At 43.0% G+C, this 13,372-nt stretch overlaps 1 long non-coding RNA gene across 1 annotated transcript; it reads left to right on the top strand.

Annotated features, from left to right (window-relative positions):
- Positions 1–305: 305 nt before the first annotated feature.
- Positions 306–11,806, top strand: LOC147254086 (uncharacterized). The gene is made up of 3 exons (XR_015118019.1): positions 306–360; positions 11,428–11,675; positions 11,767–11,806. It is a non-coding gene; the product is annotated as an uncharacterized LOC147254086 (long non-coding RNA).
- Positions 11,807–13,372: the final 1,566 nt, after the last annotated feature.

The raw sequence follows: 13,372 nt of genomic DNA on the forward strand, positions 1-13,372 counted from the left end.
TCAAGTGCCGATTGAATTTCTTAAAAGGTCCACAACCGTCTGTGTGAATTTTTAAAAAAAAAAAAAAAAGAGAGAGAAAACAAATAAAAAGGAAGAAACATTTTGGTGAGCGTTGCGAAGGTGTAACCTTTGTCTCTCCGTGGGAGTGAGCCAGCGGCGGAGACGGGCCAGTGTGTTTAAGCCAGATCAGCACACGCCTCAGCAGAGGGCTGCTCTTCTTGTGTGCACACAGATCGTGCAGCTTCCGTTCTCTCCGTCAGGTGCACTTTGTGCCAAGTTTTTACTGCAACTCCAGCAGACGCCCGTCAAAGCCCAAGTCCTTCACTCGCTGAAGCATCTTCATCCTGTGTGAGCTCTCAGGTAAAAGGCATCCTGAACTGCAGCATGTTTGTTATTCTCCCAGGGGTGAATCACTCTGATGTCAGGTGTCTCGTCATGAGGAGATGTCTCTGTAAGATGTTTAATATCAAAGATACTGAAAGGAAGAGCGATTTGGCTGATTTTGACACAGGAGTAAGATTTAGCTTCTTGTCTATTTTTCTTAGACGCAAATAGAAACGTTCACAAAAACTGTGATAATTCTCTGAATTTGGAAAGAAAACGTTGTTGTTGTTGTTTTTTTTAAACCTTCCCACGTCTACAGAGAAGCTGAGACCACAACAGACGGGCCCATGAGCACAAACTCTGCCCTGAATTCATACAACACCGAACGACACGCCGCAGAGGAGAAGCAGGAAATTGAGTTGTCAAGGTGTCATTTTTTTCAATAAAGTCAAAAAGTTCACGGTAATTGGCCAGTTGGTCAACTAAGAGACTTCCGCCTGGCTCGCCATTCCGGCTAAATCTAACACTCCCGGAGTGTCAGTCGTCGTCTGACAGAAGAACATCGAATCACAGCATCGCAGAGTTTGTTGGGAGACGGCCCAGAGAGGAGGAGCGGGTGGATGTGTGGAGGATTGACAGGCGGGTCAGCAGAAAGCCTGCAGTGAGCCTGTAGCCACACAAAGAGATATACGAGAAAATAACTCAGAACCTCAGGAAACGAGTTTATTTGAAGTCGTTTTAATGTGAGATTTCCTGTATTCTTTCCAAACTGATTTTTCTCCCGGTGAGGACTGCCAGAGAGAATCATCAGTGCCGACCTGTGAGAAACAGACGACGGCCATGACCCCACTGCACCATCGTCAAAGGACCATCTGTAACTCTGCAGGCTGCAAATGGCAAGACGAGTGCTGGGTTGGAGTCTTTCCCTATGATGTCCCAACTCATGGGAGAAAGAGAAGAGCAGACCACCAATGTGGAAAAAAAGACAGCGAGGCCTTGATGTCTGAGGTGCCCCAGGGCATGCTTTATATTCCTGAACTTGATCTACATCAGCTCCTAGGAAAAAAGGAAGCGCAGATCAAAACTCTGCAGAAAGAAAAAGGAGGCCCTGCCGTCTGAGGTGGAACACTTAATATAGCTTCTCCACACACAGGAAGTGGACGTGAAGGCTGTGACCAGGATCAAGCAACTGCAGCTCCAGCTGAATGGCAGGAAAAACACTTCACATGAGCGCTTTGAGAGTCCAACAGCTGGATGTGCTGTGGAGTAGGAAGAGGAGAGGAAGCAGGAGCTGGCACAGCTGCCCGAGCACAGGGAGGTAGATGATAGCAGGAAGGCTGCCCTCAGCTGCACACAGGAGGCTCTGATGCCTGGAAAACTCTAGTTTGAGGAGGGAAGAGTCAGTATCCCAACCCTTTAAAGGGTACCCAGGAGGGATTCGATGAGATGGAGCGAGCGCGGCACTGACATGATGAACAGGCTCGTCCAGCTCGAGAATCAGATGAAGGAGGTGGACAAGAGACGGGCTGCGATGAGGAGGTCCTCTCTGCGGAAAATAACCCACTGCTTCTTCAAATAGCTTGAAAAGGTTTATTTCTCTGCTGCTTCCGTTTGCCTGGCTTCACATTTTACCTTGAGTCATCAGCAAGAAGGGTTTCAAATTAGGTTTCATTACACAGTAGACATTTATCTTGTAACTTTTCTTGAGATATTTTATAGAGACACCAGTTAAAAACTGGAATATAAAGACTAGTGTTACTATCTATTCATCCCTTGGTCGATAAAAAAGAAAAGGGAGAAACATACCTTTGCATTGCTAATACTTTTAAGAAGCAAGGCAGCACTGGTCATGCTACTCCTGGTTGACTGCTTTGACTTCGTGGCACATCCCTTGCTTCCGTCAGTCACTAATATCAACATGGCAAACCATGACTTGCTTCTTTAACTATGTCTGAGAAGGAAATAAAAACATGCTCTTTTATTTGTGTCTGTGTAGAAGCCACAATAAACCTCTTATTCTGCCTTTTATAATGAAAATACCAATTTAATCCAGCTGTCGGAGGCTGAGGGGCGGAGCTCCTCCAGGAGGAGACGTGGTTTCATAGCTGCTGATATATTTCATGGTACATGTGTCTCAGCCACAGTACGTGGGAGCTTGTAGAGTATTATTCCTTTAAGAGTACACATTATGTTGTTGTGACACTCCCCCCATCATCTCAGGAGATGCCTGCCCCTCCTGATCTAACAAGCCTCTCAGTTTAACTCACAAGCAAGTGTGTACGTCCCCGTCAGGGTCTCTGATGATATGTTACCATGGTGATAATAAGAGGCCCCACCCTTGAGGGAGAGTCTGCCAAACCGAATTTTTGCAAAGATTTCTTAAATATATTCCGATCAAGACGTACGACTCACGAGACAAGTTTATGCTGCGGAAGCTTCGGCCGTTATTGGAGCTGTGCACCGCTGACACAAGTCGTGGAGACAGCAGTGGCCATGCCGGGATCAATAACTCAAGTGATACGTCTCTGACCACCAGAGTCCTCCATGACGAATGTCTGCTTGAAGAGAGGAAGTCTGTCACCTTCAAAGAGCGCTCTGTGACAGAAGGGCCGGCCCAGGAGATGACAACTCCCTCCTCACGTGTACATGCCCCACTACCTGGTCAAACTACCTTCAGGGCTTCAGCATTTGTGTAGACGCCAGATGAACTCCAGAGTTATGGTGAGTTTTTTTCTTCTTGCTGGAAAAGAGATTGTCAGGGAACAATGGTTGCATTTGCATAAGTGACTTATGTGTGAGGGGCTGGATTGACATCATTTTTGTTTTGCTCAACATTATGCATACATAAGTAATGTAAAATGGAGGCATGGGCTATTGTAATTCACCCCCACACCACCTCCTGACAGAGTTAAAGACAAAAAAACAAAAAAAAAAAGGTTCCTTGAAGTCAGAATTATGAATTTCAACTCACATGCATGTTTTCAGTGCTCTGGTATAAAGAGCTCAAGTCAGGAGTGTTTAGAGATGCTTCATTGAGGGAATGAATCAGTGGACAGCTCTGCAATCAAATAGAGGTTTACCAATTTGAAATAATTAAAAGAAAATTGGAAAATCAATACATGTGTCGATGTTCATATCGCCTGACACAGGTGAGTGCATGTGATCATAGCTCACAGCAGTCTGAAATGAATATACAAGCTGGCCGTTTGTTAGTAGGGCTCCTGTCACTTCCCCCAGTGACTCCCATCATGTCCTGTCCAGGTCATGTGACAAGGAGGGACACTGACTCCTTCCTCCAGGAGCCTTGTCACCCGTACCATTCCTGACGAACTGGCTGCCTCCAATTTGTAAACAAACCAAAACTACCACGCGTACTCAAAAAATGACTCTCCTTTCTGCTCAGGTTACTTCCTAAGGCATAAGTGAATTGGCACAAGCAAAAAGCCGCTCTATGTAAATATAATTTACATATTCTGAATTTGTGGATTTGAAGTTTGGAAAGTCAAAAAGGCCAAGACAAAGGTCTGACAAAGACACACATCAAAATAGCTTTAAGCAAACGAGCTTTGCCAAGACTGAAACTTGGGAGCGTTGAAAGAAATCCTTTCATGCATAACTCATCAAACCAGCACCACTGTTCTCTTATCATTACCCAGCAACCTAATGTTATGTGATGTCATTCATAATGCAAAAAGAGCAAAGAGAAGACAGTGGGCTTACATTTATTAATATTTATGCATTTCAGAACCTTGAAAGATGCTGAGATATGGCTGGCCAAAACCTTAATCAAAACATGAAATATGCATACCAATATTTGTAAAGACCCTGCAATGTCTCATTTGCGGCTGAGATATTTGGGATCGACTGTATTATGAATGAATGAATGCAGGTTGACGAGTGACAACAGTGTAAAGGGCCGTTTTGATCAGTTTGATGAGCTGAATGAACATTTAGGATATACATCAGAATGAATTCATGGCGTGCGTTCTCATTTGGGAGAGCATGCTGTTGTAGAGCAGTCGCGCAACTGCAAAACCGTATTCATGGGATATTTTTGACAGTCGACCTATGCATCCGTGTGTCTTCCATACACCGCCTGTGACTGTGTGTGCGCTTTGTATTCCGTCCTGCACGTGTGTGTGCAGCACTTCCCTGCTGTTTTGTAATTAAAACTATAGTCAGGTCTAATTCTCCTTACTTTGCAGTTCTGGAGGTTAATTGTGAGAGCTACACAGCCCCCGGCAAGCTCTCTCCCATTCTGGTGCTTTCCTGCTTGAACCACAGAGAAGATTGTTAGTGGTAAACGGCAGGATGTGATGATGCAGTAACAACAACAACAACATTAGCCTCACGCTACATGAAGACAATTAGGGGGGACCGTAATACTAGTTGGCCTCCATGAAAATATTATGGCCAGTGTGTGTGTGTGTGCGTGTGTGCGTGTGTGTGTGTGTGCGAGCTGACAAAATGGGCTCCTCCCCCACGTGCAATTCATTGTACTTTAGTTTATTTTACACTGAAAAATTGAGCTGATCTTAAATGCCCAAAGTCATTCGGACTCATTGAAACGTCTTCCAAATATATTACTATCTGTTCAAGCCATTTTTCTGTATCTGCAGGTATTTCTGTATGTTAGGGTTATATTTCACTGCAGAACCAAAGGCTGATTTCTACTCGTGTGTCTGATCTACTTGGCCGTTGTGATTTGATAAAGAAAATTGGGGGCGGGGTTTCTTTGTGTCGTACTTCAAATATCTGTTGTCCTGTGAGTGGTTGTGTGGAACAAACGGTTTTAGACATTGGAGATGTCATCTTTGTGTTTCGTAGATTAGAGGTTTATTTCTGTCTTCTCATGTTTGTGCAAGTTTCCTTGCCGCTCACTCCTGCTGTCTGACTTTTGGATTGGTTTTGCCTTCCGCGCTTCCCTCGTCAGATTTGTCCGTCTTGGCTGCAGCTCTCTTCCCTTATGGACATTCCGTAATGGACCAAAGTTATCATTGAGATTTTCTTTCCCGCTGACTGTGAATTCCCTGCACGAGTCAAATCCCTTGTTTCTCAGTCACATCCCTGGTTTCCTTAGGAACACGAGTCATTAGCATATTGGACTTCTTTATTCTTCATATTTGACCTGTCATGTGACACAGACTGACATTTTCAGCAGATTCCCGTTCAGGACAACCATTACCATAAAAATATTCACGTAGTTTCATGGCAGAGTGCCTTAGTAATGTAGTTGGAAGGGCATTTTTATTTTTTTTCATTGGACTGTCATTGGTAAAAGGTGGCCTATTTAATGTGATTCTGCTCAAAATGACCCAGAAATTCCATGTGATTTCATTGTACATTTTTTTTTGTTGTTGAAAATTTCAAAGGAAAATAAACACAAGAAGCGTCAAATCTACTAGTGTACAGTAAAGTCTAGCTTGGTGTGGTTCAGGGTCAGCTCTCGTCAAACCTAAAAACAACAACATCACACTGCACGCTAACGAGCTTCTTTATGTGCATGTGCCGGACAGTTGCGAGGAATCTCATGACCCGACGGCGTGATTGACGTCTGCATGGTGAGAAAGTGGGTGGCAGAAGGACCAGATATCACTGCGGAGGTCAGGGTTGAGCAGAGCAATCACTGCAGTGTGTGTGTGTGTGTGTGTGTGTGCGTGCGTGCGTGCGTGCGCGTGCGTGAGGAGATTTGTATGCCCGTATCTACCTTCCCATAGCAATTTCCCCCTTGTGATGATATCAATTTGGCTGAAGGGTAGCACTTGCTATTGAACTGTGGAATAATCATTTGATGCCATTTGATACCAATGTATTTTCATCACCCTGTAATAGAAAATAAACAAAATAACAGATGTAGAGATGTCCTGATAGGTACATATGGGTATGTATGTACAGAAGAATTGACAGGATTGACAAGAATTATGATTTCATCACAGTTATGACGCTGAATTACCAGCAGAGAAAATAGTAATTAAAGATCATGTAATTATGTTTGTTGTGGTAATTAAACATTGTAAATGATTGAAAAAGAGAAAGCAAGGCAGGGTGGGGGAAGACACATCATTCCTGAAACAGTTTTGTATAATCACGCTCCCCCCCAGTATGAATATTTCACCTTTTTCAGCTGCACCCCCCCTCCAGCCATCCAACCTTGAAGTTGTGGAACAGATTGAACGTGCATGTGCAAAACAAGCATCAGTTAGGAGGCCCCCGAGGCCTGAGGGTTCAGGGCTTGCTTATGTTGCTTCTCATGTCATATTGGAACGTATTTAGCAAATCTGTTGCTTTCAGTGGGAGTGCGACAGCCGCCTTCCCATGTGATCCCATGTCACTTTGACTTTAGCTGCACACAAGCGTCCTTGTGACCTATCACAGAGGCGCACGTCTCACCCCCTCTCGTATTTGCTGTTACATTAACAGTGCGTGTCACTTCAAGCTCTGTTACTCTTTCATAAAACCACCTGGAAGATCAGAATCAGAATCAGAAAAAGCCTTAATGCCAAGTACGATTTTACACATAGGAGGAGTTTGTTGTGGTGCTGTTGGTGGATGCAATCCAACAAACTATTAAAAAGTACAAAAAATATAACAATACATATATACATACAGTATATATATATATATATATATATATATATATATATATATATATATATACAATCAATTGAGTGCTTTTAATCTGACAGGTGATACAAGTGGACTTTTGTTGGTACTGGAAAGCTTGCTGCTAAACTCTGAAGTGCAAATCCTCAAAAGTAGAGTTGAGAACAAGTCAGGGACGACATCTCTGTTCGGAAAGTATGCATACAATTACTTGTTGAAATAAAAAGGTCGCAATTGTTTAAAATACTTATTTCCAAATTGATTTCTTTTCAGATGTTTGTGTTGGATGGTATTTCAAATAGGGTATGCATGTGTGAAGATGTGTTTTATATTTGCAAAAACATTGTTGTGCAGTTTAAAAACGTTTTTTTGTGTTTTTGTGGAGAGTGTTTTGCAAGATATAGATTAGGATCTGTTGATAAGGTAAATATATGTTCACGGGAACCCAGTTTTAATTTCAAAATACTTGTTATTATCATCATGGTAATAATACTGCACTGTTCGAGTGTTGTGTAGTACTTCATGGAATATATTAACAAGATAATATCAAAAATAATAATAAAAAAGAAAGTATGATAAAAACAATTGCTCCATCTATTCTCTTTATCAACAGCATTTAATGGCTCAACAAATGCAAACATAAATCTTGGACAGCAGACACAGACACTGCTGAAATTACAACCCTGAACTTCTGATGCTATCTAAGGAGTGTGGGGATGTAAATGGCAGTGAGTGGTGGAGCGAGGGAGGGAGAGAGAGAGAGAGAGAGAGAGAGAGAGGGAGAGAGAGAGAGAGAGAGGGAGAGGCCTCAATGGAAAACCGGCTGAACATTCAGCGTTACTGTAATTATCCTCTAATGCTTTTAACTGTCTCCTCTAATTGGACTTTCATACGAGCCCACCTTGGTCTTTTCCCATAGACTCCAGTTAGCACAAGTCAAATATGTCATTAATGCGTGTGTGTGTTAAGTGTGTGTATGAGGTGGAGACGTAGATGGAGGCGTGTATATTGTCTGGTGGTTTGAGCAATGCTCTTCGCTGTCAGCTCATTTGTCTTCATCATACGCAATCAGAATGCCCCACAAGGAGAGAGATATAATGGTTATTGCTGGCATTACTTTCACAACCTGACAAAGACACACACTCACACACACACACACACACACACACACACACAGACACACACTCACACACACACACACACACACACACACACACACACACACACACACACACACACACACACACACACACGCACAAGCACTGCTGCATTAGCTCCAAAACCAAAGTTTAGCATTACAGCACAGGCAACCGCTCATGAGGACGTTTCTGTCTTCCTCACACACACGGAAATACGAATGTGCATACCGTCACTCACTTAAAAACCTCATTATGTACAGAATTGTGAGCACTCCAAATGCACCACCACCCAAGTCTAATTTATTTCCAGCAGGAAACAGACAGTATGATAAAGCTGATTCATAATTTATCAGGACTAATAGCCACCTGCCTGAGCCACGAGCTGTTATCTGTTGTAAAATTATGGGCTCAGAAAATCCCTGTGTTTTGACAGTGAACATGGAGAGTGACTGGCTGAAAAAGGATGAATTAGAAAGGAGCATCAATTTCTTTCTTTCAAAGTATATTCAGCAAAGAGGTACATAATGTGCAGGACGTGGTTGTTAGCGCGGTGTGTGTGTTTAGTTACACAGTCGCTACGTCTAACCCACCCAGGCCCATTCAGACTGCAGGCAAATGGGAGTTGTCTCTCAAATCAGGTCTTTTTCTGTTCACGCTGTTATTTGGAAGTGATGACATCACATTTGTTGTGTCCAGACTTCGCCAGCCTACGTACAAAGTACAAATATGAGGCCCTCGTATGCTAAGAAACATGTTGGCAGTGACACAGCTGCAGCTGTTAAAGTCCCATCAATCTAAAATAAACCTGGATGCAATCTGAAAGTGTGGAGAGCCAGATTTGAGCCTTGGTTCACGGCCACAATTCATCTGAAGGGAAAAAAAGTGCATTTAAACAAATGTTAAATTACCCATGATGCATTGCAGGTCCTGGATAGACTGAAACAATTGGACTCTTGCTGTCTCTTAACTGCCTGTACAATGAAATTGCTAGAGCTATGAAATTACAAAAATATAGAAAAATCAGGACTCTGAAATGAAAAAAAGCCTTTCAAACAATTTATTTTGGTGAATTACAGTTAAAACAATAGCATGTTCTGACCCTAGAAACACGTTGAGTTACCAAAGCCTTTGTGTCACTTGTGTGGACATTGCAGTTTATTATTTTGCATCTGAAGCCGTCAGTAGCGGCGGGCTGTTACCTGCTGTTGCGAATGTGAGAGTATTACGAGATAGCAGCTCTAATAGGAGCTGTGTGTTCCTGGGCTGGTTGCTGTGGGCCTATTTGGGACAGCGAACACGCTTGTAATTTAGTCCCAGTCCAGCTCTGCCAGTGAGAATATCCTGTGGGGAAAAATTAGGCAGGTGAGCAAATTGGAGAGGCAATCAGTGGTGGAGTCTGGGGGCAAAAGGACAACAGGGAGGCATGGTTGAGACAATAATTTTATACCCCCTCGCATCCACCTGCACACATATCCTCATCACACTGGTAGCCTGAGCTCCCTCTTTTCTTAATTGGTCTGTGTTCAGTGGCTTGACTTTACCTGCATCAGCAAGACCGTGAGCGCCTTCCGTTCCTCTGTCTCCCCTTCATCTCCCTCATCTTGCGCTCTTCCACCGCACAGATGGCTCATTTCAGTCAGTGAATGGGGTGTAACAAAATATTTCCATCCCGCTGTGTTCACGTAGTCTATCTGTTTCATTCACAAGGGCTAGGACACGGCCCTCGTCAGACCTGCTGTCAAGACGCATCCTGAGTGACCCGACGACGAGAGGACAAGTCCAAACATTCAGGGTTTAGCGAGGACGCGCTGAAATCTGACCTCATTTGGAGTTGGTTGTGTTGTGAACGCAAGCTTTAGAAGAACTCAACAAATTCCACATAAAAAAAAACCCAGAATGATTGATTTATGCGCAAATTGAGTGTCACACTTGTGTGTCTCTACCTAACATTGTAGCGTTGTGGGAGGAAATATGGATTCAGCAGGTGACCACACAAGTGGTGACTGGAGACGCATTTAAATGCCGAGTGTGACCTGGCGTTGTTCACTTGTGGTCAGATCACTTGGTAATTCCAGGTTTGAATGAGGCCCAAGAGAGCTGCAGAACCATAAAAAAACCAAAATCCACCTTTCACCCATTTTATTGTTTTGACGCGTCCTATTCGAGGTCAGCGTGAGCGCTCGTGATCATGTGCCACCGCGGCACCGCGGTGAGGAAGTTGAGTGACATGTATGAGAAACGCAAAGCGATTTGGATCCTGATTTTGATTCTTTCAATGACTTCTATCCTGCCAGCATTAAAAGTAGAGAAGCTTTGTTTTATCATTGCTTAAGCACTTTACCTATTAAACCTTTGACCCTTACATCAATTTCCTTAACACCACTGTGTCTTAATCTGTTCCTCGACTCAAACGTATTCAAGAATCCATGTATCTGGTGAGCAAACGTGACGACTTTCAAGTTCAAAGCACGTTGAAAAAGTTCATGCTAAGTCTGATCCAATACACTTACATAATGACATCAACTCATCATGTGATAGAGGGCAGAGGAACACACTTTCATTTTTATTTGTCAAGGTTATATTGCAGAAGTTGTAAAACAAGCTTTATGGTTTGTATCTCATTTGCTGAAATTATAATAATAAAATGTAATGATAGAAGTAAACCACTGATATGTGTAAAAATGTCTTTTTCTTTTGCGCTTGAACGTGCAAAATCAAGTTCTTAAAGGAAGCTGACATGGCGGGGAAGCTCCCCCGGGACGCTGGTGCGAGGAGGCCTGAGAAGACACACAACACCCAAGCCACAGAAGTTTAGCGGGACCAGGGAAGTTGCTCAAGTTGGCACTGAATATGCTCTCTATTAAACATTCATTTTCACTACTGGACCCAGTCCCCAGATCCAAAATGGCAAAGTCAAGTGGAAAAAGTAATTTAATTTTGTTATGGCTTATCAAGATTATCGGAAGGGAAAGTCATTAAATGAGGACCTGGGACAAACCTTCACCAAAATCATTTCTGAGTCTGCTTCAATTTACTTTCACTGTCAAGTTAGTTCAACATCCTACTTGGAAGACCAGGCAGGAGCCTCAGCCAGGACGTGGAAGTTGTTATTTTTTTATTTTTCAAATCTAAATACTTCGGAACTATAACCATCACCCCAGCTTCTCCCTTTGCTCAAAAAAAAAAAAAAAGAACCCGCGTTCCCGAATACGTGCAACAATCTTAGACTGCCGATGATGTAAATAATTAAAGAAGTAATTACCCAATGCGATGTGGTGACTCACTGTCCTCAGACTTTTGACATCCCTGATTTATAATTTACAGCAGAAACCAAATCCTTTTTTTTTTTTTTTTTGTCCAGGTACAGATCTCATCTGTGCTGTGCAGACGTCAAAAATTCATGAGGACACAGACGGAACCAACTGTAACCTTCTGTGCTGTACATAAAAACGCCACCCACTTCGGTTGTGCACAACCAAACTAAGCATCAAAAGTAGAGCTCATCCAGTCCTGCGCTGCTCCTCCTCTTTCAGTCCCAAACTGGTCATCAAGTATGGCGATGTCTGCTGCTCCACTGGTATGGAGATCCTCCTCCTGCGCAAAGCTGAGGTGTGGAAGGGAGTTCAAGGTTGTTAGTATGTTGAACACTGTATTTGTGTAGTAGATCTCGTTTGATGTGTTTCTCTGCTGGGTTCCACAGATTCCTCGGAGCTTGTATACTTCCTTCGCTGCTCACTGGCTTCTACCTGCAGATGATTGATGCATAATGGTTCAATCAGAGACTGTCAATCATCCTGATGCCACGTGGATGCTCCATCATACTGATGGTTTGTTCTGACTGCTACAGGCTTTACACTCTATTTGCTGCTGTTTTGATTGAATACTAATGATGTTGAGAATCTAAGTAGGAAGCTGAGGTCACCTCTTCTTACAAACTCCCTCAGAATTAACAAGAGAGTTTGGAAGCAACAAAACACAAAAGCACAAATGTATGAACGCAAACAAGGAACAAATTTCAGCTCTGGAAATTTTCAGCTATCACAGAAATACTTAACAAGCCCAAATTACTCAAGAAATAGTTTTATGCAATGCTCAACCTCTGCCTCCTGTGAAAGCATTCGTGTAAGTTTTCATCTGTCGGTCTCGCCCCGGGGCGTCAGACTCTTCATGCTATCGCTGCTGCTGCAGCTCGCTGGTTTAGCGCAGCGTTAGCCTAGACTGTTGAGCTTTTTCCAGCAGGAACGAGCAGGTGCAAATGGACTCTGATTAAGAACAAAACCCAGCACAAATGTTCAGAATCGTATGATCAGAGCTTGCTGTCACTCTCAATCTCATCGACGAGTTGCCAAACTTCAACACGCGTGTTACACATGAAGGAAAACTGTGCAAACATGTTTAAGCGTGTTCTTTTTTTAAAAGGTCGAATTACTGACAATCATTTTGCGTTGGAAAACAAGTCATTTAGATCCGAGTGTAGTGTTGGGAGATGACCTGCTGAAGCTGAAACCCATTAAATCAGTTACATCATGGAGACTTTTCGTCCCCATAAGGGAGGCAAGTCCCTTCAACGTGACCATGTGTCCTCACAACATGAATAATACAAGTTGCACACACACAAACGAAGCAACCTGTTTATTATTTCTCTCAGTAGGGAGCTCAGATCCCTGCAACCCCCCATCTTGTAACACCCACGTACATTCGACGCATCATTTGTGTTCAAACATATATGACTCTATGTATTCCGTAGATTGTCCATATGGTCATACATGTTTCATGGGCGCGATCCGTCAACATCTGCTTACGGCTGTGCTCGTCTGACACCACGCCACCGTCTAATTCATGTCAAATTCCATAAAACTCTACAATATGAATTTTAATAAACTCCCCTGAATGTAGAAGGCTTGCAAAATATTAGTGGATAAACCTATTTGACAAATTTGATGATGATAACAAAGCCCAGGAAGAATTGCATAAACACACCTACAGCCTACTTTCCATACAAATTTGACTATGTGTGTCACAATTGATTACATCAGTTCCCAACCTACTCAATTTGTATTTAAATTCTCAGACGATGCTGTCGTCTTGAGCGGCTCCCCAACCGACGCTGACAGCTACGAATCCAGACTGGAGAGCCTTGAGGGTCTGAGGAGCATCACTAGTGTGAACACACGTAAAACTGAAGAACTTGTGTTGAATCTAACTTAAATCAACTCCAGACCACAGATGTGTTGATGCCACCACTTTGGCTTCTAGCCGACAAATTAGTTAGACATTCTCAGGTCATCCATCATTGGATCAGCCTG

Source organism: Aulostomus chinensis, chromosome 10 (genome assembly GCF_037954235.1).
Source record: "Aulostomus chinensis isolate RoL2024-O1b breed Wild chromosome 10, RoL_Achi_v1.0, whole genome shotgun sequence".
In the NCBI taxonomy this organism is placed as follows: domain Eukaryota; kingdom Metazoa; phylum Chordata; class Actinopteri; order Syngnathiformes; family Aulostomidae; genus Aulostomus; species Aulostomus chinensis.